The following is a 25,585-nucleotide window of genomic DNA, read 5'->3' as shown; positions in this document are numbered from 1 at the left end:
ATTTTACACTAAACCCCCAAAATTGTGGGAATCCAAATCAGAGGAATATTTCCTTTGGCATGTCTTTTCACTGACAGGAAAAACAAAATCAAAATCTTCATAAAAATATTTCCTTACTTCTTCTTACTTTGTTGAAAGTATCTCTTCGCTGAGAATAAGAGGATGTAACCAACCCAAATGCCAGAATAAATGTTAGCAACGTAGGTTTCTGCAGAAACACAGGTCAGTTAGTACAAAGTCTCCTGTCATAACGCTATGCTTATGAACTTGTGAGGTTCAGGTTAGGTTAGCTTACTTTATTATCTCTGAAGGAAAACTATTTTTCAGTCAAGTTAATTTGTTTTGCCTGACAATACAAAACAAATATAACAAATAAAGAAAGACATAACACTTGAACAAGACAATAATGTATCACAATATCAGTATTGCACAGATCCCTCGAACGATAAATGCAACTTTTGTTCGGAGTACCAGTGTCCTGTAGGCCCACATAGATTTTAAAGAACAAAACGCAACACTGAGCTGACTTTGCCATTTCCAGATCATTTTTTGGAATTTTCCAAAGGAGTCCATCTCCTTTTGAAAAAGTTGGCAAAGCAAATGGCATCAGAGAATACACAGAAAAGAGCTGCAGAGGAAAATGTTTTGGAGGAGAGTGTTCGCTGTGATCTACAGAGCACCTGTTTCTGAACAACTCTGGACGCTCACTACAAAACCTCTCTGAATGCGCATTAACAGTTCATGGCTCCGTTAAAGCCCTTGTTCACATGCAAATCCCGCTCCCGCTCCTTTCTGAAAGCCTTTGTCGCTGTCTTGTCTTCACCGACACACACGACAACACACACGCACACACACATTTTTCTCGGGGACTTGTCACCGTGTTCAACACCAATGTCTCTCTCTCATCTTTTTCTCCATCCATTTCTCATTCTTGTGTAGAGGGGGGATTAGGCCTCAGGAAAAAAGACTTATCTGTGCTGTCAGTACAGCACACCAGACAATACAAACACACACACACACACACACACACACACACACACACACACACACACACACAGTAGTACATTCACTTTTAAACCAAAGGAGATGCTCATTAAAAAACAGCTTGTGGGTGCAACAAGCTACAGTAGTGATACAATTCAACAAAGCTAGGATAACTGTGCTTAAAGAGATTAGGTCGTGTGTGAAATACTGTATCAATCCAGCAAAAAGATGCAGAGCAATTGTTTTATGAAAGCTCCAAATGGTGTTGTTTTTGTATGCATGAGGGGAGCTGCGTTCAGCGGGAAAACTTTTTGGGCAGCACCTGACTGTATCAGTCAGGAAAGTGTGTGTGATAGATGACAGAAGCAATTGAAGGGAAAAGAGCAATGTTCTCTAATGAAAATGGATGTTTATGAGAGAGTGAGAGATGTAAATGGAATATGTCATTCAGAATGAATTGTTATTGTAGAAATAATTGGATGACGATGATGAAACAGTTGGCAATTAGACTGTGGAGGTTTATCCTCCATTAGTTTTCATTCTGAGCAGGCAGTCACATTTTTCATTTAGCATCAAATTCCAGTCTTGTGTTTTCTCCTCTATTCTGACATTTCTGTGAGTTGTGGAAGGTTATAAATGCTAAAGAATGTATGCAGGTTTTTTCAAGTCCAAATAGACCCCCTTTAAATGGGCTATACTCCTTTACCAGTTTACCTTTCTTTTGTTTTTTTTTTCTTATGTGTCACCTTTATTGATGCAAATATGCTGTAAAAACGGGTAATAGTAGAAAGCAGCGGGTCATATACCTCACAACAACCTCACAAGAAGACACTGAACCTGTTTTAAGTCTTAATCATTAACAATCTAGATTAGACGCTGATCTCTGTTGAGAGTTACGGATCAAGCAGTGTGTAAGGATCAGGTACTAACAAGGAAGCCACTGACAGGAAAAGTGGCTGCTTTTTAATATCTTTTACTTCAGTCACTCTTTCAAATTCAGCACTGACTGAACAATGAGACTTGAAAAGATGGAAAGCTAACAAGGCATCGTCCTTAACTTCAACAGACGTCAGAGCATCCTGCGTAGCAAAGGGCAAAAATGAGCCTGTCCATCCAGGTGTTGTGTTTCCATCACAACCAATCAGAGCTGGAGCTGATGAACAACCACGACTGCTGCAGTCATTTGACCCAGGAGAGAATGCTGATTGTACTTGTCAACATTAAAGACAAAAGCCGGACATTCGCAGGGGTTAGGTGTTTCTGCCCAGTGAAAGAAGCGCATAAATCCACTAAAGAAGTTTATATCTTCATAAATACAGCACTGAACACACCTTTGTGGACCGTGCAGTGTTTCACACACTCATCACACACACTGCCTGGACTTGGCTTCCCTGTATTAAAGCCAACTTTCCCCCACTGCTGCCTCCACACAGCAGCAGCAGCGTTTCCTGATGCATTTCTGCTCGCTGCTGCTCCAAGCTGAGAAGCCTCTTTGATGTAGACACACCCTGCCGAAGTGTCACTCACTAAATCCTTATTGTGAGAGTAAATCCTGACAAAAGCCACAGATATCCTACCCTCCACACTTCCCTCTGACGCCTGGCAGCCCCCAACTAACATTTCTTGATCCTCCAGGAAAACACCTTCCTTGACATACACACACTCATACACACGCACACTCACATGTAAAACAGACACACTTGCATCTGTTCCAATACTAATGGAAGCCACTTATGCATTTTTACCCCCTACTCTATATTTGACACACTTTGTTGCAGTTGAACACGTTTTCTTTACGAGAATACTGGGCTTTTTATCTTATGTGAAGAATCAGCATTCTCACACTCGAGGAAGTTTATATCTGAAAATAAATGGAGACAGTATGATGACAGCAAAGCTCAAGCACATGACAAAGTAGATGAGACCCAGTCCTGCTGAACACACTAAAATCACATCATACACCACTTATAGTTAATGTCAGATATTGCATAAACTGTCTGTATGTGTGCACACAGTTTGTATATTTTCACATTGCTGATACATGAACATTGCACGGATGTATGCACCCAGATCCATCTAGAGTATATAGTACATATCCGTTTTATCTTATTCAATTATATTTATAGTTTAATTAATGCAACCTTTCTTTTGGTGCATTCCAACCCAAGTGTTGCTACTTTACACACTGTTAGTTCCCTTGTGTCAAATGTAGTTTCTCTTATGGGAGATCAACAAAGGTACATCTTATCTTATCTTATCTTATCTTAGCAATTGTGCTGTGAATTGTTAATCATTTGATATAAAACAAATATGTGTCTGTTATGAACCCGTATACTCACTGGTTGTTAATATAAAAACAGCAGCAAATGTGAAATGTAATGCATCATTTGTTTTTTGTTTTTTTCACAAAAATGTGGCTGCATTTAAGTGCTTCTGATTTGGAAAATGATGTTTTTGTCTGATGAAAAGTACCAACAAAAGCTACAGAGAGAGAAGCCACAAAAATGAGAAATAATTACAGTGCGTGAGGAAGTGGAAAAAGAAGGGATGGCAGCAGGTATCATAATCCCTCATTTAAGAAGTTCTCATATCTCCCTTTTTACTTCTCTCCTTGCCAGCCCACCAACCTCCCCTCCCTGCTGTCCTTAGCATCAAATCTGCACTTTATATGCCTCTGGTATATTCTTCAGACCTCATTTTTTAGAAACACTAAAATAAACTAATCTTATCATACTTTGGAAAGACCTTTACAATGACTGATTCCATCCTTCCCCGTGTTTTTGAGTGTGGAGAGTGAAGTTACATTTTAGACCAGTGCTGGGAAATACCACTCAAGAGAGTGCAGCATTGTTTCAATTCAGAATATAAATCAGATTCACAAACCCAGGAATGTTAAACAAATATTTTAATGTAAGAGATAAAATGAAGTGAAGTCATATCCTCTCAGGATGAGAGCAGATGGCAAAAAAGTAACAGTACAAAATGGAATTGTCCCAACGGCTGATCCGCAGCTCATTCATTTTGAAAGATCTGTATACATTTGTTTAAAAAAGCTGTTATATATGTTAGTAGACCACAAGATGTGACTTAAGTCAAACCAAACTGCACCACATTTCCCATGAAGAATGTAAAGAAAATGTAATTTTCTTGTGGGGAAGTATAGAAAACAGATTACGAAAATTTGAATGAACCACAATTACTTGAGACACACACCAACACACCAGCCCACGCAGCCAGAGCACATTCTGCAGCTTCACAGTTTAAAAGTGCATACATTTCTACTTTACTCACTACTTTACCAAAAAACAATATACATTGCAAGTTTATATATGTTTGAAGTGCAGATTTTATAAGCACTATGCACAGACAACACTTATCTCTTCTGTATTTCTATGTGTGAGTCAGTGTGATACCCATGTCTACACTTTGTAACACAGTAATAAACACTTAAATACACACAATGCACAAACCCACGCAGACAGAGCACATTCTGCAGCTTCATAATTTAAAGTGCATACAGTTCTACTTTACTCATGCTGTCTGCTCTGCACAGTGCCCACCTGTCTACTGAACACAATCCAGTTTAATTAGTCAGGAAACAGCACAACACCTCAACAGTGACTGGATGGAGAAAAGCATCTATATACAGTAGAGTACTCACGGTGGTAACGAGTGTTGCTTTCTCTCAGTCCACTCAGTCCTGCCTCTGGATGTCTCCCTCTCTCTCTTTTTTCCACTTCCTACCTGCCAAATCTATCTCTCTTTCTCTCTCTCTCTCTCTCTCTCTCTCTCTCTCTCTCTCTCTCTCTCTCTCTCTGTCTCTCTCTCTCTCTCTCTCTGTTTCTCTGTCTCTCTCTTTCTGTTCCTGTCTCTGTTTTCACTGCGATCGCTGCTCTCTGGACACACACACATACACACCACAGCAAACGCACACTACATATGTTATACTGCGCTGCCGAACTGACTGCTCTGAGCGAGAGACTGAGATGGAGAGTGAGAAAGAGAGATAGAGGAGGGGGTATTAGAGAGTGGAGAAGGAAGGCTAGCTGTGTGTGTGTGTGTGTGTGTGTGTGTGTGTGTGTGTGTGTGTGTGTGTGTGTGTGCATGCGTGTGCATGAGTGTGTGTGAATATGTTTGGTGTGGCTGGCAGACGAGCTACAGTAAGGGAGAGCTGCTGTGCCTCCCGGCGAGTGAATGGATATACAAAACATTACACTACACTATACATGCCAGAGTGTAAATGCACACTCATGTGGATCCATCCATTAATACCAGTGCAAACACTGAGCGCAGTAAAGGTGGTAATGAGAGACGGAGAAATTCACACACATCACAAAGCAAGCCGGGGCTTATGATGGATGAGGAATAGAGCTCAGAGATGTGGCGAAGACCTCCGCTGTTTGTGTGTGTGCATGCATATGTCTTTTAGTGAGTTTTAGCACACCATGACAGGTAGTGAACCTCTAAGGGAACAAGCCTCACTCCTCCCACCACCTTTGTTCTCCTCCATCCTTCTCTCTGATCCTCATCTCCTCATTTTTCTTCCATCCCTGACTCTTCTCATCCTTTCCTTGGGCAGTTTTTGTTCTCCATTCATCCATTCTATCCAGCCAACCATATCAAAAATTACACCTCCAAATTATATTGCCATGATATTTCTTGTAGCCTTCTCCGGTCTACCCATGAGTCATCTAAAGCACCAATGCACACAGTTCTCGATTTAAGGCTTTTATTTGCTTAAATCATCTTATAAACAACAGTAGAGTCTGGGGGACCAAACACGGCTCAAGCATCTCGTCCTGCTTCTCGACCTGCAGCTTCCTTGTCTGCTCTTCTGAGCATCTCCCCTGCATCTTCCATCTGAGGTCCAACATACTACTGCATTTAAAGGGAGACAGTGATTACTAACCAGGTGCCAGCTCACTCACAGTCACTCACCTGGCGCTGCTCTCCTGAGCCTTCTCCAACTCTCTGTCTCCCACAGCTGCACCTCGACCACATTCACCTCCACATACCTCCTCACCAGACTTAGGACAGGGAGCCATCCGGCCTACTTCAACCCCCCCGCCTCCCTTCCCCATGGGAGCAACAGAGAAAATCGACCACGGTCATCTGTGCCCCGGGTTTATGTACCACCCTGCATTTGAATGGCTGCAACTCCAGATACCAGCAGGTGATATGACTTTCAGGCATTCCCCAGCCACTGGAGGGGAGCGTGGTCTGAACAGAGGATGAACGGCTCCCCCAGCAGGTAATACCACAGCGCACCGAGCACTCCTTCTGGATGGCGCTGTATCGCAACTCCCTCCCGGACAGCTTCTGGCTGATGTAAAGCACCGGGCGGTCAGTCCCCTGCACCTGCTGAGACAAAACCACCTCCAGTCCCCTGTTTGAAGCATCGGTCTGCAGGAGAAAAGGGAGAGAGAAGTAAGGTGTGTGGAGGAGAGGCTCCCCACAGAGGGTATGTTTCACATACTCATACGTCAGCTGGCTCGGTCAACTTGACCGCATCTGAGGCACCCTTCCGGGTGAGGTCAGTCAAGGAGCTGGTCAGGTTCACAAATGAACCGCCAGTACAGCTGGCCAGCCCCAAGAACTGCCGCGCCTCTTTTTTAGTTTTGGGTCTCGGGTAGGCAGCAATTGCAGCTGTCTTATCTACCTGGGGATGCACCTGCCCACCACCCAAGTGGTACCCCAGATACCGTATCTCCCCCATCCTACCGCACACTTCTTTGGGTTGCTTGTGAGCCCCACCCAATGCAGTGACTTGAGCACTGCGGCCACCTGCCACATATGCTTGCCCAGCTGCCACTATGGATGATCACCAAGTAGGCGGCCACATCCGCAGCATGCGGGTGAAGCAACCAGTCCACGAGGCACTGGAAGGTGGCCGGGGCACCAAACAACCCAAACAGAAGTGTTACGAATTGGTACAAACCATACAGGGTGGAGAAGGCCATCTTGATCTTAGACCCTGGAGACAAGGGAATCTGCCAGTAGCCCTTGGTCAAATTCAGTGTTATGAAAAAGCGAGCCGTGGCCAAATGATCAATGAACTCATTGTCCCGGTGCATCGGGTAGGCATCAAGTGAAACATCATTCACCTTGCAATAGTCCACACAGAACCAGACAGTCCCATCCTTCTTTGCCACCAGAACTATGGGGCTACACCAGGCAGTGTTAGACTCTTCTATTACCCCATCTCCAGCATGGCCGCCAATTCCCTTGAACCACTTTTCTCTTGTGTTATGGTAACCGCACCATCACGACCGGGCACATCTCAATATGGTGCTGTATGAGGTCTGTGGGTCCTGGAAGGGGGGAGAACACATCAGTGTAACACTACTGCAACCTGGCAACATCTGCTCCCTGGGACAATGTGAGATGATCACCACAGAGGAGCGAGGCGGATTTGGAGAACTTTGGCACCTCAGGTCCCAGCTCATCTCTCTCTAGCCATTTTTAAATAGAGCACAAAGCCGCCAATTTGCCCATCCTTTTGGTGGCTCGGTCCGTGGTTTTAGACAGAGGCCGGCAAATTGGGGGTCTGTTTTGGTCCACCGATTTTCCGTCTCGGAGGGTACACTTATTTCCACCTCGCCTGCTATCTAAAAACAAGGCGGAAATGTGCCAGCCTCTGCGTGAGTTGGGCGGAGGTGTCAATGACCTGCACTGTTGTGCGACCCACAGCCAGGGAGTTTTAAAACCAAGAAGCAGCTGATCACAGCAGTCAGTCCATCACTTCATCCGCGAACATGAAGATGAACAACTGGACAGCAACAGAGATCCAGGAGATGCTAGTGTCTCCTCAGCCTCTGTAGCTGTTTGGTTGTGTTGGCTTGTTGTAGTGTCGGCAAGCTAAGGACGGACACTACTTTCAAATTAAAAGACCCCCCCGCTAAGAACCCAGTTCTCAACTCCAATGGGGTGCAATGTAAAGCTTTTATTTTGAAGACAAATTCCATGTCACTGTTCACAGCCCAACTTCGAGCTTCACGTCACGTCACATGTTTACGCCTACCTCAGAGGCGGCTTTTGGGAAAGGAGGAATATTACGCCTTGGTTTTAGAAAGGCAGGCCGGCACATTGCCACCTCTTACCCTGGAGCAAATGTGCCGCCTTTTCTATCTAAAAAGGGCCTCTGTCACCATTGTCACCAGGGAAACAGGCGCCGCCTCTCTCCAGGCTTTGAGGAAGTTGAGGTGGTAAATCTGTGTTGCCCCACCCCTCAGAACACACAACCTCAAAGTCGATGTTGCCCACTCACCATGTGACCACGAAGGGTCCTTGCCACTTGGCGACTAATTTGAAGCTGGATTATGGGAGTAATACAAGCACTTTATCTCCTGGTGCAAATTGTCTTAATATGCCAGGAGACTATAGCTGCAATGAAGAATTCCAATTTGAAATGGCATCATGAGATGAAGCATAGGAATTTTGAAGCGACAGAGCCCCCACAGTGTCCTGACAAACAGCAGTTCGAAGGGAAAAAAACTTGTGGAGGCCGGGGGCCTGCAAACAACAAAGGATATAGCTACGTATCCCAATTGCGGCCATCCTCATGCACAAACTTAAGGATCATAGACTTCAAAGTTTCTTTCAGATGCTCAACCAGACCATTGGTCTGGGGTGATACACGCTAGTCCGAATTGATTTGATGCCCAATAACCCATAAAGTTCCCGTAATGTACGTGACATAAACGAGGTGCCCTGGTCAGTTAGGATCTCTTTCGGGTTCCCCACATTATGAGCCGATTATTACATTATGAACTTTCATTACATTGAAGTTATTACATTATGAGCTGTTATTACATTTTTAGTTGCTACAGACCATCAGTTTCTACCACCTGGTCACATTGTAATCAGTAAGGGAGACAACCGCACTGCCCACTCCACCGCCGGCCAGCCGCATGACTCGAGCATCACAAGAAAGCTCTGGGGGTTGTCCTACACCACCAGTTTATGCAGTGCGAGGCTTGAGAGCAAGTGAGCAGGGGGAGATGGAGATGGTGACCCTGCCCCCGACTGAGCCGGCAGTGACTGCACTTTCCTGGTCTGTGCCTCCATCTACATGCGGAGTGCCTCCAATTGCTGACTGTTCCTGTGTGCCGGCCTGCTGGCCACATTGAGCACCAATGTAGCCTTTTCCAGGCTACCTGTGAGTCGTCTCAGCCATAACCAATGCACACAGTTCTCAGTTAAAGCCTTTTATTTGCTTAAATCATCTTATATGTATTAATACAGTCCTGGGGGAGAGAACGTGGCGCGTGCTTCTGATCCTGTGTCTCAACCCGCAGCATCCTCATCTGCTCTCCTGAGCATCTCCCCGGCATCTCCCATCTGAGGTCCAGCATGCTACTGCATTTAAGGGGAAACAGTGGTTACTAACCAGGTGCCAGCTCTGTCAATCACTCACCTGGTGCTCCACCTCTCTCTCCTGCAGCCGCACCTCGACCAAGCTCACCTCCACAATGATACATACTGAAATAATGACCTGTAAAAGTATGTTGCCAATAATTATGCCAGCAATTCTTTGTTTTGCACATTTCCTACTTCGTTTCTACTGAACATTAAGGGAGCACTTCACCCAATTATGAACATTTAGAAAATGTAATATAACTGAATTTTCATTTTTGGGTTAACTTTTGCTTTTAAAGTGCCCCAGTGAGCTGCTCATGTTGCATTTTTCCAGGGTTTTGTCCATTTCATTTCATCAGCATTACAGTCCTCTGTCTTTAAGTCAAGCCATACACAGCTTCTGAAGCTCCTCAGCACATTTAATTAAAGGTTAAATTAGCTTTTAGATGAGAATTGTGCAGTGGCACTGGTCCAATGAAGAGATGCGTGGCTGCACTGTTTCATGGGGAAAAATGAGAATTTGCAGGAAATAGCGTGTGTGTATGTGTGCTTGAGTGTGTGCGTGTGTGTGCACATGCATGCGTACGTGCGTGTGAACTGCTGAACTCTCACCTCATTTCTCAGACACACCTACTGCTCTGATTTAACGTACCTGGTTGACCCGCCCATTCAATATTTATGAGTGGGAAACACTTGTATAGAGGTGGTGTCACAATCTGTCTCCCTGGCCCTCCTCTCCAGCTACATTTATGTTTTTCCCCAGCCATTCAGTGCAATATTCCACTTATCCACTGGATGCCCTCAGACTGGCCTTCCTCTTCTTAACACCTGCCCCCCCCCCCCCACACCCACATATTTGTTGTCACTTCTCATTTGCTCTGCAGTTGGACTTCACCAACTTTCTCGACTGCATCTCATAAACACCCGTTCATGTCATTTGTTACTTAACAGATTATGTTGTCAGTTTCCGTGTTGGTTCATTGGTTTCTTGATGACTAATTATGTTTTTGAGGATGTTATTTTTATTACCTGGACTTGCTCACTTTCCTACCTTGTTGTGCCAGCCAGTAAGCTTTGCTTTAATAAACCACAGAAATCCTCTTGTTGCCTTGCTCTGTCTGCATTTGATGCTAACTCTATATTTTCCAAGCATGATAAATGGAAGGATTACTAGAACAGTATACTTGAGTAACAGTACTGTTACTTTAAAGAATTCTTTCTTATATCAGTTAGCTAAAAGAGAGACTAAACTCAGAATTAAGAACAAATAATCAAAAATATATTAAGAGCTATGGACACCAGTGCAAAAAGCAATTTTAGACTACAGAAATGAAATAATCGACTTTAATAGCTAATCAAACATCAACAAAGCAGATAATATAGAGATGTATGGTATAAACAATATAAATTCCACAGCTGCTTTCTTTGTGTGAGCAGAATTGTATTAATTCAATATTATCTTTGATGAATACCATTGGACTAATCAATTTTGTAAACATTGTTCTATTAACTGCAATTAACCAGCAGTGTAAAATGGACTTCAGCATTCAGGATCAAGCATTCAAATATAATCCAAAATTATAATGTCAGAGACAGGAGTAAGTCACATGTTTGCAAGTCACGTCAAGTCAAGCACATGTCAAGTATCAAGCAAGTCCAGAGCTGCAAGGATGAGAATCAAGCAATCGATTCCCTGCTCAGGTCAAGCAAGTCACAAGTCAAGTCATACAGAATTCTGATCATCTCCCCCCAGTTTCTACATTAAAAACAGAGACGTTAAAAGTTTATGTTTAACTCTGACTCAAACCGTTGCAGCCAGCTTACACCTTATCAATTTTACTGATAAGGTGAACTTTTTCTAGCTGTGCAAATTCTGCAAACACAAGCAAAGTTTCTCTTTGTCATGTACAACATGATGCAAACAATTGGCTGATTTGTGTGAGGACGTTTTCTGTGCTATCAGATCTGAATGAGCAACTGAAGAGAAGCAGGTGGTTTAAGGCAGAAAGGCACGCAGACCTTAGACGGCACAAACAAATACGTTTGGGTCTTCTGAGTTAATTTGCGCTGGTCTCAGAAAGAAGAATGTGGATTAGAGAGACAACACAGGCCCGTGAAAATGACTGGCGGAGTCAAAACAGTAATGGAAAACATTTGACTTTGTGTTGGGGCTTGCTGAGCCACACCTGAGGCCCAGGACAACAAACTGGCAACAGCCTCTGGAAGCTTTGACTCACCATTGTTTTGTGGTAAGCCGGGTGAATAACGATCAATTAGTTGTATTTTTGGTGTCAGTGTTTCATAACCTAGAGATCGTTGTAAACAAATGTGTTCATATTTGGCCAATGTATCAATGCCTGAATTTTTTAATCCATCACTGTTAACAAAGTGGAAGTCCCTGTCCACATCATCGGAGACCCTCTTTACCCCCTAGGGAAGTGGCTAATGAAGGGGTTCAACAGCCACCATGCACTTGCTCGGCGGCAGCAGACTTTCAAGACAATCAGGGCGCACTAGCACACCCCCATCAAACTGTGAAGCTGTCATGGCCACTCTTTGAACTGTTAACAGTACAGACAGATCTTGTTACAAAAGTTACTGAAATTATGAATGTCATGTCATGCATCATCTTTTGTAAATTCTATGGTGCATTGCTAAGTAACATGTTCATATTTCAGTACTAACACTTACGTGAAGGTACAGTGCTCCTATTCATTGTATTATATGGTTCAAACCAAGGTTGTCACTAGGGCTGGGTATCGTGGCTAATTTGCTAAATCGATTCGATTTCGATTCATAAGGATCTGAATTGATTAATCACAATTTGATTTAATTCAATCTATTCTTAAATAATAAAAATGGCTCAACTGTGTTACAAAATAAAAATGTACTTTATTTTTTCTTTTCACCATAAACAACAGGTTTTAAGTGCAAACTTGTAAATTGGACAATTTAGACTTGAATTGTAAACAAAACTGTCTTAAGTCTCAAAAGTGCAATTTTGACATTAAAAAGGACATTAAAAAGGACTTGGAAGTGAAAGTGTACTTGAACCGAAACCTTCCATCACTGCAAGTTGCATTAAGGCATTGTTTCTTAAAGTGCAAAAATAATAACAATGGTAACAAAACTAGAAGTAAACTTAAACTGTCTGAAGTCAAGTCCTGTTATTATGATTTTGTTCTCACTTGGTAACTGAGATTCTTATTTAGAAAAAGGAACTCATTGATATAATGGGGTTAGGCAGCTTCTTTTTGCAGTGACAATACCACACTCTCTCCAATGCAATACTGGTCCACATGTATACATCATGGGGATAACGGTTTCTGTCAGATGTTTATGTTGCACCATAACGTAGTGTGGTTCGAGCACCTGAACAAGCCTCTTGAAGCCTTCGTATTCCACTAACGAGTACAGGCGTAAATCTTTGCGAACAGAAGTTGCGATGGTCTTTGTTATCTTTATGGCCCACGGAGAATTGGCTGTTAGTGATTCCCTCAGTTTCTTTTGTATTGTCCCAGACGGCTTGTTGTCGGAAGCTAACATTAGCATAGTGTGATACTTTGTCAAGTGGTTTCTGAGGTTTGTAGTATTTCTACAATAACTGACCTCCGCTTGGCATTTCTTGCAAACCACTTTGGTTTTATCCAGCTTTTTGTCCTGTGTTGTTTTAAATCCGAATTGGTTCCAGATGTCAGACTTAAGATGGGACAGCTTGCTGGGCAGAATTTTAGCTGCGTCAGCCATTGTGTGTATGCACACTTGTGAACATCAACCGTACGTCTTGATTCATCGCACACGAGACTACTGGGGTTCATGGGGGAAAAAAAATCGATCTCATGCCCTATAAATCAATATTGCAAAATTTAAATGAAACGATTGAACTGATTTTTTTACCTAGTCCCAGTTGTCACAATACCAGAATTTCATAGAAGAACAGTTCTTCTATGAAATACACTAACACAAGAGAACTCCATAGTTAGATTTCTCAGGAAATCTAAAAGTAACTTTGGTTATGATGGAGCTTATTTTGAATTCTTGCCTAGGACAGCAGGTATTGATTTTTTTATGTTGGATTTCTCTGCTGCTAAGTACAGAAGCTGAAAATGGCCATGGATTTTTCTTCTTTTTTATGTTTTATGTTATCTCGTGATAACGACTTATTTCATTATCTCGATATAACAAAGATTGTATTCTCGTGATAACGAATTAATTTATTTTGTTATCTCATAACAAAGATCGTTTTCTAGTGATAACGAATTAATTAATAATGTGTTTGTCATGATTTCAACCTACATGAGCTGCTACGAACGGTTTCCGTAGCCACTGGCTGTAGCCTACCGGTAAGTTACACTTTCTTTACATTTACATCCCAGCTGCTTCAGGTAAGGTAACGTAAATGTAGGCTAACTTTAACTTAGCAATGTAATGTGAAATGTAATTAAACCGTCATTAATTCATTTAATATTACAAAACACATTAAAAATTAATTAGTTATCATGAGAAAGCAATCTTTGTTATATGGAGAAATAAATTAATTTGTTATCACAAGAAAACTACCTTTGTTATATCGAGACAACCAGATATTAAGTTGTTATCACAAGATAACAGTGCATAAAAAAGAAGAAAAATCCATGGCTGTTCTCAGCTGCCATAGCTAAGACTGGCACTAAATGATGACTACAGTATGAATGAATTATTGAATGTTTTAACCAAAAGTTAAAACAGTAAATAACAAATTTAACAAAGGTGACAGTGTCCGAAGTAAAACATATATATCCCTACCCCTTTCTAAGTTTTCTTCTTCTTACTTATTATTTCAACAAACACTCAAAACGATTTAGAACTAATATAAAAAATAATCCCATTTATGCGCCATCCAAACAAATGAATAATCCAAGCTTCTTTACAATACAAATATCCACCCAGTGATACAAAATCAATAGGAACACTCCTAACACAACCTTACCTCTCTCATATACCAGCCAAAAATATTTAAAATATTTAATAAAATTGTTTATATATATGCTATATTTCAACTCATCACCCAAACCATTCCACAGGTCTTGCCCATTCACTGAAATACAGATTGTTGTCAGTTGTATGCAGTTTTTTTTTTTTTTAAGTGTACTGTCTCTGAGGGGCAGAAGCAGGGGGGCGTCTTGCTGGGGTCTGGGCCTTGTGCTGGAGCTGGCATCAGCATGATGACATAACCCCAGAGATGTTCACAAGTCTTTTTTCACAAGTCCAAGTCAAGTCTGAAGTCTTTGGTCACGAGTCCAAGTCAAGTCTCAAGTCTTTGTGGGGTGAGACTTGGTCAAGTCTCAAGTCTTTGGTCACGAGTCCACAGTTAGTAGTTAGTTAGTAGTTAGATAGTTACATCTGCAGGACACCATAAACACCATACAGATGCTGGTAAATCATGCAAGTGGCTGGTACTGTATGCTGCACTCACCAGTCAAAATAACAACGGTAATCTATTAAGTGGCTGGTAAAATTTCAACATTCACTAGTCTAGCCATTTTGCCAGTGGACAAAAAAGTTAAAAGTTTGCACTCTGCAACTGTATTTACTAGTATTAATTACTCTGGGTCTCTAATGACACATTCCTCTATCCTCTCACTCAAACTCAGTGTAATGGTAACCGGATAAACCTGTAACATTAACACTACGTGGTCAACAATTAACCTGTAACCTGCCTGTGAGTATAGTACACTGTCTACCCAACCTTTTTTCTTTTTTTACATCATGTCAAAGCCACACAATGCAAACAAGTGCGACAAGCAAACTAACATTCATTCATCTATTCAAATATTCAGTTACAGAGCTAGTAACAAGCTAAGTGCCATATGCGCTGATGTGACCGACCTATCCGGGTGAGTTTTCAGGAACCTGATAAAATTTGATGTGGTGGATCCAGCATCCTTGCTTCGGGTACTGCAGACTTTGAAGTCAGCGCTCCTTTTGTTGGTGCCATCCTGTTTGAAGTTTTTATAACCAAATGTAATCACAAATGGTACAGCAGCAACTGCAGGTGTGCCGCTGGTCGCCATAGTCGTCATCCGAGGTAATAGCGCATGAGTCGTGCACCTGATAAATAATATGGTTACATGGTTACCATGAAAAAAAGAAAGGAATCACATTAAGCTCGTCAGACGTTTCAGTTTCCTCAATATTAATACGCCTAAAAACGAAAACATAACAATTGTTCTCGAGTCCCAAAACACAAGTCCAAGTCAAGTCTGAAGTCTGTGTGTGTAACTTAAGTGCGACTCAAGGCCGAGTCGCAAACTTGAGTCCCCATCTCTGTGAAACGCACATGTGAGACCTGGCTCTGCATCACTCGCTGGATGTCCTGGAACATGGTGCCGAACACATTCATCTGTTCAGCTCGCTCCTGTCTAAAAGTATGTGTGTAAATATGTGTATTCTGAGTTTTCAGAGTTGAACTTATTCATTTCCATTTGAAAAACATCTAATTTACAAATATACACTGTAGTAGACATCAGGACTTTGTACTTACATTTGTTTCACATTTTTTCAGAAGACTCTATGATGCAGGCAGAGAGGATTCTTAATAGAGTCATTGAGGGAGATTCAGACATATCTACCAAAGGATGAGGGTCCAGAGAATGAGACAGGAGAGGATGAAAGCTCAGATCAGGAGGATCCGGATGAGGTGTGCAGTGTGCCGTTGTCCTCTGTGGGCCAAAACCAACAAGTAGGGTTCTGAGGTTTTTAATCAGGGCAAAAATGGAAGGATCACCTACAGAGATGTGTTCCAAGAAATAGATCCATACAGTTTGTTTATTAACACATTCATTAGGACGGATGTATGAAACAGATGCAAAGGGGTTCTCAAGTGAAGTAGCCCTTTAACATTGTTATAACATGTTAATTCTGCTTAATTATTGAGTGTGTTTTGTCTGTCCCCAAAGGATCATGCCTGTGTTGGAAGAATGCAGAATTACACCAGATGATGCTCTCCTAAACTGAGACTGGAGCCCATTGCAGTACTTCCAGCAGTGCATTTATTCTGCCCTCGTCAAAGATTCCCTTAACTAGACAGACAGCTAACTCCTTCCACGCACTGTAGTCAATGATCAATGGATTTATTGAGCACTGTTTTATATTGATAACATGGGAACGGAGTAAAACTGAAATGAAGCAAGAAAATAAAACCAATGATGAGCATAATAAGCCTCATTGATATACATTTTCATTGTATAATCTTTGACCTAATGAAGTCTATTTTTACATACATGGTTAGTTATTAAGCTAGATGAAAGTCATTAGCGTGTCAAGTTACTTGCTTAGCAATGAAAACACATGAACCAGACATGGCCTAATGGAGTCAACTACAAATAATACAAACATCAAAGCAAATGTAGGCATCTTATTAACACTGTACTTGCAGATTATGCTTCTTAAAGTAATTCCAACAGAGGATGGATGTAGATGTTTTTACTACCTGAATCCACAATGTGTCCTCTATCAAAGTGTCAGGGAAAAATCAGATGGCCACCTACAGTACACTGAGGGTAAACAATAAGGGCCATAATACACAAACAGAATAAGCACCACCTAGTGGCTGCAGAATGAACTTAAACTCCTTCTTCCCTCAGGCCAGAATAACATTGATTAGCAAATAATTCAGGATTTGTCTGTCTTCACCAACCAGAGCATAGTACAGGATTCAGGTTGCAGCTTGAACACAGCACCAGAAGATATCAAAACCTTTTTAGCAATCTCATTGTACATGGCATGCCTTGGATATCCAAGCATTCAATTGTACTGGGCCGCCAAAATAAGAGTCCTAATTGTAACTGACACAAGAACATTTTTACAAGATTAGATCTTCACTGAAAGTGGTCAATGATCTGGATGTGCCAGAAAATGAGAAGAAAGACAATCTGCTTTGGAAAGTAAGACCACAACTTGGTGAGAGTGCTCCAAGTTGCCTCATCCTCCCCAGGCCAGCAAAGGTCTGCACTGATAAACAAATGGTTCCCTTCACAGGCCTGTGTCCAGTTCAACAATATGGTCAACCGAATCCAACAGAATTAATGGTATTTGTTCCTGCAACTCCAAGTGGCCTAGTGGACTTTGAGACCTATCGGGGAAACAACACCTTTGTTCAAGGGGATCCTGTTGTGTCCTCAGTGACTGACAGGTGACAACAACGACAGGAGACTAGCGTTGGCTAAAACGGAAGATGGCAAGTAAGAAAAGAATAGTTGATGCGGAGTGTCGCTCTTTCAATGATAAATGAACAAATTCTTCTTTGTGAAATTGAAACGCAAGTCTGTGTACCTGGTGTGTGGGGATGCTCTGGCAGTAATGAAAAAGGCAAACCTTGAGTGTCATTACAGCACGAAACATGCAAAACTGGATGCATTGAAAGGACAAGTGCATGCGGATAAAACTGCCGCTCTTCGACGGAATTTGATTGGCCAGCAAGTAGTTTTATCCAAACTGCGAGCAGACCAGGACAGCGTGACGCAGGGTAGCTTTCTTGTGGTGAGTGAGCTAATTGCTAAGAAGCTGATCATCATCACTGCCCCCTGACATCAGACGTCTCACAAAGGACAAGCAGTTCCAGCCATTGCATTAGGTCACACTGATATGATAATGATAATAATAAGTAAGCTTCTTTTTTTCTACCTCAGATTGACAGTTGACAACCTTATGATGTACCTGAAATCATTTCAGAGCATTCTGATGAGAAAATAAACAAATTCGGCCCTCTAAAATCTCATATCAGTTTCAAAACAAAAAAATGACATTGTGCTATGTTCAGCCTGCTTTTAAAAGAAAATTCCCTGTTTCCACACATGCCCTATCAATCTGAGGTTTTCACCTCAGATTGATATTAGAAAATCTGGCATCTATAAAAACCAACAGGAACAGAAAATTAATTGGATTAAAACACTAAGATACACTGAGATGGATACAATTAAAAATGCCTAAAACATTAATTAATGGTCATGATATTTATGCAATTGATGATCATGATATTATTGCAATTAAGTTAAAAAGGCCATAAAAATTAAGTTGTGAGCTGATTGCCTTTAAAAAAAAAAAATCATGGCCACTGAGAATAGGAAGCTCCATTTGCCCCAAATGCTCACCATTCCAGATGCTTCCAAATGCATAATGCCTTGATGATGAAGCAAAACCTTTGTGGGGTGCATAAAGTGCAAGATGTTCCAGTGTCTCCAAAAAGTCAGAATGTTTCATGAAATACCATCAAGTGTCAAATGTCTAATGAAGCAATTACAAAAGGTTCAGGTGAAATGGTTACAAAAAGATAAATCTGCATTTGTTATTTGTTTTGTATTTGGCGTTGTTGCTGCAAGAGAAATACGACTTAGAAGACTTATTTTCCAGCAGGACAGTGACATTGGCCTGTCACGAAAGCTACAAAGAAATGGTTTAAAGACAACAAGGTAAATGTCCTGGAGTGGCCGAGTCAGACCCAGACCTCAGTCCAATACAGAATTTGTGGCTGGAAGGGCTGCCACGTCCAGCATCATGCAGCACGGTGGACTTCTTAATATCGCGGAATTTCATTTTTGCAGTTACCGCGACAGCCCTAATCACCGGGCTTGCGATGTAGATAGATAGATAGATAGATAGATAGATAGATAGATAGATAGATAGATAGATAGATAGATAGATACTTTATTGATCCCGGAGGAAATTCAAGAGGCAAATGAACTCATCTAATTTCAAGGGTACCTGACACACACTGTACACATAGATTCTGCATGCACAGTGATCCACCAATCACATTAGTTCTTAATCCCCTGTACATGGAGTGAGTCGCTGGTAACAACATTGAAAAATGAGCAACAAACAAGAGAAAATCGCGAAAACAAAGACTTGGTGCCAAAATGAAAAGCAACGTCAGTTATCTGGAATTATTTCGGCTACAAGAAGGATGATATTGACCAAACGTGTTCTGTGTCTACAGTGCCTTGCATTTGTTGCTACAACGAGAGGTAACACAGCTATTTTGGTCGATCATTTACGTTTGGTACTACACAGCTCAGTACGACAAAAAGAGGTAAGATCAATGCAGGTTAATTGTCCACAAGATAGAAGCAGTGCAGCATAACATAAAGTGCTACTCAGGTTTCAGAATGGTTAGTGTGTCTGAATATGGTACTTAGTTTGTTCATATGTGCTGTTACAGTTACTACCATGTAGCTAATGGCTAACAGTTAACGAAAGCTGTGTCTCCAACACAGTCTCCAAACTCTTGGACACTGTTCACATCGTCTCTGTCTCCAGTCTGCACGTTTCCAGACTTTTTACTGTGACAACCAACTTCCCTTGTAATATTATTAACAATAAACTCACTTCACACACCACTGTATTGCAGACCGAGGCAGAGCAAGCTAGATAGCCAATTTCCAGCTGACTTTACCACACTCGTAGGCAACTGTATGTACTATCACAACATGGCAACACTTACCTGTGGCTTGGGTGCAGTTGCTGGGTCCCGTATGATTGGGACTGATCCTTTAACAAGGGTCAGTGTCGAGGCAAAGCCAGCGTTGTACTGACCCTCGTTACTGAAGCAGTCCACTGTGAAGTGGTTAGCACACACATACAAGCTAACAGGAAGTGTAGCCAGCATGTTGTCATTAAAAATGAAACGCAGACCCTATGACTGAGAGCGAAGCTTTTATCAGCGTCTTTTAAAAGTTGCAAAGCTAAATAGTCGGTGCCGTTAATAATGGCTAGTGCAAGGAACAGAAATAATATTAAACAGGCCCCTTTCAGTTTTTTTTCTCTCTGTTTTTCTGTGTATTTACCTCTCTGTCATCCAGCCTCTACAGTAAAGGGTCATGGGATTTTGTGGGTGGCATCTCCAAATAGATAATCATCTCCCTTAGCAAAATAGACATAGGTAGGATTGCACAAACTCTTCAAACAGGCTTTCTCTCCCTCTCCTGGATTAGTAAATAGGAGAACAATTGAGTCGTAAGTAGGCAGGGATTTTTTTGCAATGTAACTCACAGCTGCAGCACTACAGACAGACACAACTAAATAATGAAGCCCCATTTATTATTACTGCACATGGAACAAGCTGAAATCTGTTTGAAGTTGTCTGGCTTCCCATTCATCTCCCTGTCTGTCTCTCTCATTTGAATTCTGTTCTTTTAATTCATTCTGTCTATCTCTTCATTTTCTTTCTTGTGTCTTCTGCCTTGTTATCTCTCTGTCCTTTTTGTTTCCCTGTCTTGTGAGCTTACCTTGTGAAGGACTTGTACAGCTCTGCAATGTAACCAGACAGGGCCTCAAAAGTAATTCAAATAATTTTCAAAATCAATACTGCAATACATGGTTAACCACTATATGGATGCTATAGTGTGCAAGGTGGTCACATTTTCAGAAATCTATCCATTCCCTCCCTCTCATTTAAAATGCTGCAGTTAGACTTTTTAATCAGGTTGAAAAAGTCATGCAAGACACAGTTGCAGTATTCGAGGCATGATGAAATCACCAGCAGTGCAGCTTAGCAAAGAACAGACCAGGCAAAATACTGGTGGTCATAAATAGCCATTGTTTGTGTTAATTTCAGGGAACAGAAACAGTGTAATAAACAGAAACATTTAACAGTCCTTTTTTTTCTAACGTTAACAAAACAAATAATACTAACCAATAGTCAAATCATTCACAGGACTGATACCAGCTCTTTTTATCTCTTCCTTTAGGAGTTGTATCTCCATATGCACTTTACCATTTGTTCTTTACCCAGTTGAATTTGTACTTCTGCCCTTTCAGTTTCCCGTTTCAGAAGCAACTCATAGCTGTCACCATCCTGGTTTGTAGCTGAGGAACGTTTGCGTTTTCTTGAAGGAAGGTCTTGGACTGTCTCTCGTACTTCCACTGGGGATTTATCTTCCTCCTCAATACCTGGAGTCAGGTCCAGCACAAACATTTCCTCTGCAGGATAATTTTGCTCACATTCTTCAGTCATAGTCTCTGTAATTATGGCCTCTCCATCTGCTTCTGTGCCTTCAAGCCATGCAGAGCCTCTGATTTTTCTCCTCCTATTATATCAAGGACCATATCAGTGAATTCCCCCCTCTTATATGGCATGTTACCTGTTTGGGGGTTTTTGGCTTCAGTAAGGTCTTTCGTTGCCTTGGCCTTAAGGTTCTTCCATAGCAACATCACTTGTTTTGTTGTCCAGACCCAGTGGCATTGACATGATTGGTAATGTCCTCCCAAATGTTGTCTTCTTCTTTCTCGGTTACTTCTCCACCCTTTGCAGAGCTGAAACCTCCTACTATTGATGCAAAATTGCCCCGAACACCCTCCAGCAGTGCACAGGTTTCTGCCACACATTAGGCCCTTTTGAGCCTATGGTTCCAACTCTTTGTTGTAGCCAGCACTGACCCTATAAGCCTTGAGCATGATTGCTTAGGCCTGTGCTCAATTAGGCTTACACCACTCAGCTCATTGCTCATTAATGGATGAGACCAGTTAAACACATGTCTTCGCACCCATTTCCCCTAGCATACAGAGGCATCCACATGGCAGGTATTGTTCATCGTTATCATAGGAGAAGGTACCGTGTAAGGGTGTATGTTGAGCATGCCAAACCACTTCAGCAATACACATCAGGAGAACTGTATGCACATTTTCGCTTTGGGAGAGATGACATTAAGTACATTGCAGATCTTCTCAGGCCAACACTCCAACGCCAAACCCAAAGGAGTCATAATTTTTCCGTGGAGGAACAGTGCTTAATTACTCTGCGCTTTTACGAATGTGGGACTTTCCACCAAGAAAATCAACTGTGAGTAATGTGGTGAAGGCTGTGTCAGTAGCACTGGCCCGTCTGATCAATCAATTTGTTTCCTTTCCCAAGGATGACCAGACAGCTCAGGCTAAGCACAAGTTTTTTCAAATGGGGAACATGGAACAAAGCACTATTGGTGTTTTTGATTGCACTCGTGCATATCCAAGGACCTTGTGACAGGGAGTGGGAGTATGTCAGTCAAAAGGGGAGGCACAGCATCAACATCCAGCTTGTGGGAAACACTGACCTCATAATCACCAACTGTGTTGTGAAATGGCCAGGGTCTGTTCATGATGCACTCATTCTAAGAGAGAGTGCACTATACAGACAGTTTCAATTCCACCGACCAAATGGCATACTACTGGGAGACAGCGCATATCCACTACCATGAGCAGGCATGCTTCAACTCCTCACATTGCAGAACAAGATGTGCCATTATACAGAGTCCTAAAGAGACAGTTTGCGTGTCTAAACTACTTGCGCGTACAACCCAAGGTGGCATGCAACATAATCCTTACCTGTATTTTTTTACATAACATCGCCACCAGAACCAGAACAGCTGCCAAGGTTCTTTACCAAATGAAGGACACACTGGACATGCAATTAGAGATGCAATTGTGAGAATTTTTTTTTAATTAGTCGACTGAATGGCTCAGTATATTTTTTTTTTTTGTTGTTGTCATTGGCATTAATATACTGTGGAATCATACATTTCAACTTTGGAATTCATTTTCAATTTGCATAACACCCTAAGGTCTCCAATCGACATAAACTGCTGTGATCTGTTATGCCTCTGTCTCTCTCTCTCTCTCAGCTGAAGGTCAGTGTTAATCACTGGCTGCAATTAAAGGGATATTTCACTTATGAGAACCCTGTTGTATTCTGTTTCTAATTAGCTCAGGCTTAAAAATACAGCTTTTTGGCATGGCCAGGGGATGTGTGTGTATACTCAGGGGCGTTGAACTGGGGCAATATCATTGAACTGCAGCGCCGGAGAGCCCTGGCAGTTTTAGATCTACGCATGTGCAAGCTCCATACCCACCATTTTAGACATACGCATGTGCAAGAACCACCGTTTTAGACATACACATGCACAAGTTGAAACTGAACCTTTAAGACTGTGTTGCCTAGATAGGAGTAAGCAACATGGTGCACATGCCACAGACAGATGGCTATTTTTATATTTTTGTTCATGTATGATAGAATAGTAGCCATACAACTGGGCATAGTAAGTTAATGTTTATGTTACTAATAAACATCAAGCTTTGTCGAAACCCCAGTATGAGTGTGGCGGTACAAACTACCTCAACCAAGAAAGGCAGACCTAAACTGTCACACACTGCCTTGATGGTGTTCAGCAATATGTCCTATAGCTTGTGGTTAAGTATTGTGCAGAACATGCACATTTCCGCACATGCGTACGTCTAAAACGGTGGCAGTCGCACATGCATAAAAATGACTGCATCTAGAAAAACTAAAACTAAAGTGTCTTAAATAATGACATTAAAAAAAAAATGTAAATAGAAATACATGGAGCATTGTCTACTTTACAAAATTACCAAACTTTTTTTTTTTCATAAGTAGGAGTATGTTAAAAAAAACACATTTCTTTATAGAAAATTCCTGTTGGGTAGTAGTTTAAACAATGTTTAAATGGGGACACGATAAACCTTTTGTCAAGTAGATATTTTTATCTAATGACAGCTAAGATGCACTGATGAGGGCTTGAAAATTGTTTCTCTGTTTTCTTTTTTTACTCCATCGACGGCGATATATTGTGGTTTCTTTCTTGTGACAAATTGACTTATTGTAAGTCACTTTGGACAAAAGCATCTGCTAAATGCCCTAATGTAAATGAATATGTATATTTTTATTCAGAAAAAAAACAAAGTACAGTTTAATCATATGTTATAGATATTTTTGCAACTTTTATAAAGATGGTGAATGGTGTATGTCAAGCAAGGCAGGAGTTACAAAAAAATTTGAGCAAGATGGCTGAAGTGGGCTGAACCCTTAACAACTTTATATGATTAAAAGATGTCTGAGGGATAATGACTCTCTACATCACCACAAACTAAGCCTGGGCAAGTTTCAGTCCATTTCAGCCACACAACTGTCAGGCTCAGACAAGGACAGAGGACTCAGATGCAGAATTGCAGATGTAATGTCAGGTTTTATTTGCTGAATTGCAACTCTTCAGTTTGAATGACAAAACAATAGCTATAAAACACTATGGCAAGACAGACAAGACGAACAAGACATGAAACAAAAGAACGGAAAACGCTCCCGAGGGAGGAATCTACACTAACCTTAAATTCTTTGCTGTAAAATTTAAATTGAAAACAAAATCTCTCCGAAGAGGTCTGCACACAGGCTATGTATCTATTCTGAATAAGTCAAAAGGTACAACAAAAGGCGCTCCACACGGAGGAAACGAAAGGCTATTAAACTCCTAAACTGAAAATCAAAACTCTAACCAGGAATTTATAAACTCAAAAATCAAACAACCAAAGAGAACAATTACAGAAAATAAAACTTGGCAATACTTAACTGTGAACAAGGCTTCCGTATACGACAAAAGACGAAATACTTCGGCGACGCAGACAGGGGAAGACAAAGACTTTATACACATGGGGGAGGGGAACACAGGTGAAAACAATCAAGGATCAGGGATGACATCAGACCAGGGACACAAGAGGAAGGGCAAGTGACCTGAAAAGAGAGGAGAATTACTTTTCAAAATAAAACATGAAATTCACAAGACAAAAAACCCAAGACAGGACGTCCCTCACCACGATGTGACAACAACAACTCCACTTCGTTATACTCCAGGACAGCAAGCTACATGTAATGTCAGCATGTCAACAGTGATGATTAAATTATGTCTGGGCAACCTTATTATTTCCATGTGCATGGATTGTTGTTTATATGTAACCAGGGGTGTAGTGAGGGGTAAACGCCATTTACGCACTTTTTTATTTACAAGACAGAATTTACTTACCTTAAGCGATAGTTTTCCTGCTGGTCATTATGCATTTTAAAAGACTTTGTTTCAACACTATAACTTGTCATTCACTGCATTTGGCACAGAACAGAACAAAACTGCCCCTTCCAACAACCTGACACACGCTCCCTCCCTTCCCCTTCCATCACCCTCATGATTCCTTGATGTTAACTAGCAAGTAAGCAAGCAAACTAATGACATGCAATGCACAGGCAGGTATGGACATCAGACAGAAAGTATTTCAAGAATTTTGAGGTTACAGAGTAGGTATTTTTAGGAATTTTTCAGGCAATATGATTACACTAGTTATGATTGAGTACTGTAGACTACAGATTGATATTCAATCAAGTTTATTCCAATAGTTATCTGGCTAACATATAACTAGACAACCTATCTGAATCAGCGCACTGCTATTTCCA

The sequence above is a fragment of the Acanthopagrus latus genome, chromosome 20 (genome assembly GCF_904848185.1).
Source record: "Acanthopagrus latus isolate v.2019 chromosome 20, fAcaLat1.1, whole genome shotgun sequence".
NCBI classification, from domain to species: Eukaryota; Metazoa; Chordata; class Actinopteri; order Spariformes; family Sparidae; genus Acanthopagrus; species Acanthopagrus latus.
This window is presented reverse-complemented; position numbering follows the sequence as displayed.